Raw genomic sequence first — 4,344 nt, 5'->3', positions numbered from 1 at the left:
CAGTGTTAAATCAAAAGTTAATACCAGAGGACACCGAATTCGTAACAGTAAGAGGGGCTACTGGACGACAAACAAAAGCATACTTTTTAAAACCACTTAAATACAAATTAGGTAAACAAATTGGAATACATAAATTTTTGTATTTACCGGAGTCCCCACAGTCTCTATTGGGACGAGATCTATTAGAACACCTAGACGCAAAAATCACCTTTGATAGAGGAAATATGGTCTTGAGAATTAAGGAAAATCAGTTGATTAATGTCTTAAGCCTAGCCCTGTTACAAGCCCAAGTGAAATGTAATACAAATACTCCTCAGGAAATTGTTAATCAAGTATACCCTGGCGTGTGGGCCTCTGAAGTCCCGGGAAGAGCAAAGAATGCAGCACCAATAGTGATAAGATTAAAGGGCGGAAAGGAACCTGTCAAAATTAAACAGTATCCTTTGAAACTAGAAGACAGAAAAGGGATAAAACCAATAATAGACAAATTCCTACTATATGGTCTGTTGATAGAATGTGAATCAGAATATAATACTCCAATATTACCAATTAAGACAGCTGACAGAGAGAGTTACAGGCTAGTTCAGGATTTGAGAGCAATAAACAAAATTACTGAGGATATACATCCTGTGGTAGCAAATCCGTATACTTTACTAACAAAATTAAAAGATAATCAAGTTTGGTTTACCATGCTGGATTTGAAGGATGCCTTTTTCTGCCTGACCCTAGCCACTGAGAGCCAAAATTTGTTTGCTTTTGAATGGGAAAATCCAGAGTCAGGAAGAAAAACTCAATTAACATGGACAGTATTACCTCAGGGTTTTAAAAATAGCCCTACCATTTTTGGAAATCAATTGGCAAAGGAGCTTGAAACCTGGGAACCGCCCAGCCGAGAGGGAGTCTTGTTGCAATATGTAGACGACCTCCTAGTAGCTACAGAAACTCGGGAAGATTGTATTCAGTGGACTATAAGCCTTCTTAATTTTCTGGGTTTAAATGGATATCGAGTTTCTCAACAGAAAGCCCAGCTGGTCCAACAACGCGTGACCTATCTAGGACTAGAAATCTCCAGAGGACAACGGGAACTTGGACCTGAACGGAAAGAGGCCATCTGTCGAACTCCAGAACCACAGACGGTAAAGGAGTTGCAAACTTTTCTGGGAATGACAGGTTGGTGCCGGCTTTGGATATACAATTATGGAATGTAGTCAAACCTCTGTACGAACTGATAAAAGGAAATCAGTCGAAATTAGTCTGGACAGGTGAAGCACGAAATGCATTTAAGCAGCTTAAACAAGAACTAAACTAATGAGGGCCCCTGCCCTAGGGTTACCGAATGTCTCCAAACCGTTTTGGTTGTTCTCCTACGAGAGACAAGGAATTGCTTTAGGAGTGTTGGCACAAAGACTTGGTCCCTACAAACGAGCAGTGGCTTATTTCTCTAAACAATTAGATGAAGTAAGCAAAGGCTGGCCAAGCTGCCTTCGAGCTGTTGCAGCAGTTGTAATTAATATCCAAGAAGCCCGAAAGTTTACTATGGGCCAGAAAATAACAGTACTAGTCTCTCACACGGTATCAGCGGTCCTAGAACAAAAAGGGAGCCATTGGCTCTCACCCCAAAGGTTTCTGAAATATCAAGCAATATTGGTAGAACAAGATGATATAGAAATTGTGGTTACTAATATTGTCAATCCAGCCTCTTTCCTCAGTGGGACTCTAGATGAGCCAGTGACACATGATTGTATTGAAACCATGGAAGCCACTTATTCAAGCCGACCAGACCTTAAGGAAGAACCTTTGGAGGATGCAGAGGACTCCTGGTATACAGACGGGAGCAGTTTCCTGCAACAAGGACAACGTAAGGCTGGGTATGCCATCACAACAACTCAACAGGTAATTGAATCACAACCGTTACCCCCCGGGAACTTCGGCCCAAAAAGCAGAAATAATTGCTCTAACTCGGGCATTAGAGCTAGCAAAAGGGAAGAGGATAAACATCTGGACGGACTCTAAATATGCGTTTGGTGTAGTACATGCTCATGGGGCCATTTGGAAAGAGCGAGGACTACTGACTGCCCAAGGAAAACAAGTAAAACACGCTGAAGAAATCCTAAGACTATTAGAGGCTGTACAACAACCGGAGAGAGTGGCCATTATGCATTGCCGAGGACATCAGAAAGGAAATACTGACTCGGAAATTGGAAATCGTCTGGCTGATTATGAAGCCAGGAGAGTGGCGAAATCAGGAGAAAAGGTTTTATCCTTAATACCAGACGGTAAAATCCAAACTGTAAGTACAAATCAGAAACCAAACTACTCAAAGGAAGATTTGAAGTTAATTGAAGATTTAAAAGGTAAAATGGCAGAGAATGGGTGGGTCCATATAGCAGATGGTCGGGTCATAATACCATCTAACTTATTATGGCCCACAGTTTTAATTGAACATAATAAAACACATTGGGGGTCAGATGCCTTGTATAAGAGCTTAAATCAGAAACTGATAGGGCGAAATTTATATACTATAGTGAAACAGGTGTCCCAACAATGTGAAACTTGCCTACGTAATAACCCCAATGTGACCAATAAAGTAAAATTGGGAACGATCGGCAGAGGAAATTATCCAGGACAACAGTGGCAAATTGATTTTTCAGAGCTCCCTAGAAAAGGGGGGTATCAATATCTGTTAGTCATGACTGACACCTTTTCCGGCTGGCCAGAAGCCTTCCCTTGCCGAACGAACAAAGCAAGAGAAGTAACTAAAATATTATTGAATGAAATTATTCCTCGTTTTGGAATTCCTGCCACGATATCCTCTGATCGGGGTTCTCATTTTTGTGCCAAAATAGTACAACAAGTAAGTACGATCCTAAAAATAGATTGGCAATTGCATACCCCATATAGACCTCAGGCAAGTGGGCAAGTGGAAAAAATGAATCATTTGATCAAACAACAAATAGCAAAAATCAGTCAGGAGACTAACTTAACGTGGCCCCAATCTCTCCCCTTGGCACTGCTTAGAGTGAGGGTGAAACCAAAAACAAAGGACAATTTAAGTCCCTTTGAAATACTGTATGGAAGACCGTACTTGTTTCAGTTTACAGGGGAGGACATAACCCAGCAAGGTATGGGATATATATATAATTATATGATCTCCCTCCAAAAGCAGCTAGAGAAAATAAACAAGCAAGTTTTAGGAGCTAGAGCTAGAGGATTAGATCAACCAGTTCATTCCTTTAAACCAGGTGATTATGTGTATATAAAGACTTTTTCAGGACAACCCTTGGAGGAGAAGTGGGAAGGACCTTATCAAGTCTTACTGACGACTTTCACTGCTATCAGGATCAAAGAACAGCCTGCCTGGATCCACTATTCGAGAGTGAAGAAAGCACCCGAGAAACCATGGACGGTCGTCCCTACAGGGCCCACAACTCTGTGGTTCTCCAAATCATGATGGTAATGGAGGCATTACTTGGCTCAAATGGAGCTCGATGGCACTCAAATACACATTTCGCTTTAACCCAGAATATCTCTAGGATTCTGAACAAAACTGATTGTTGGGTATGTACTCACTTAACAGAATACGGAGGAAAAGGACTCCCTTTAATTGGTATTCCGGTACCAAAGGATCATTCCTGGGCGAGTCTTTGGGAAAATACTTCATGGAATACTAACAATGATGAGATCTGGAAGTTAGAAATAACTAGCCCTGAGACACCGGAACCTTACTGTACATGCATAAGGAGATGTAATCCCCCTAAGGGACAAGGGAAGATTGACTGTATTGGTGGAACATATGTGGGGAATCATACCGTTTGTAATAAGACAATAGACATTGGGACTTCAATCTCTGTTAATACTACAGCATGGCCAGTGCTGGAAGGGAGAGGGTGGTACTGGCTATGCAACGACACTGCTCGGAAAGTGTTACCTAGAGATTGGATGGGAACATGTACCTTGGGAGCAGTGATTCCAAATATAACTATACATAATTCCCCACTAAAAGGAACACCTCTCCTAAGGGCTAAACGAGATATTGAAAATCCTTTAGTAAGAAGGCCCACTGCCTTCCATAGTTTTGCCCGGTGGTTCCTTCCATGGTTGGGAGTAAGTGAACTGGAAAAAGCCATTGTCAATATATCAGCAGTAATAGAGAACATTGAAAATCGGACAATAGATGCGATAAAAGCACTACAACTAGAGGTATCTAGCCTGTCTCAGGTCGTGTTACAAAATAGAATGGCATTAGATATGTTGTTAGCCTCCCAAGGTGGAGTATGTACGATCGTAAATGCTAGTTGTTGTATGTATATAGATCAAAGTGGAAGAATTTCTACAGACCTGGAA

The 4,344-nt window shown here is 41.4% G+C and overlaps 1 long non-coding RNA gene across 1 annotated transcript; it reads left to right on the top strand.

Moving 5' to 3' along the window:
- Window positions 1–1,311: 1,311 nt before the first annotated feature.
- On the top strand, window positions 1,312–3,391 carry LOC121232809. Its single transcript, XR_005931699.1, has 2 exons — window positions 1,312–2,290; window positions 3,263–3,391. It is a non-coding gene; the product is annotated as an uncharacterized LOC121232809 (long non-coding RNA).
- Window positions 3,392–4,344: the final 953 nt, after the last annotated feature.

This window comes from Aquila chrysaetos, chromosome W (genome assembly GCF_900496995.4).
Source record: "Aquila chrysaetos chrysaetos chromosome W, bAquChr1.4, whole genome shotgun sequence".
Lineage (NCBI taxonomy): Eukaryota > Metazoa > Chordata > Aves > Accipitriformes > Accipitridae > Aquila > Aquila chrysaetos.
This window is presented reverse-complemented; position numbering and strand designations above follow the sequence as displayed.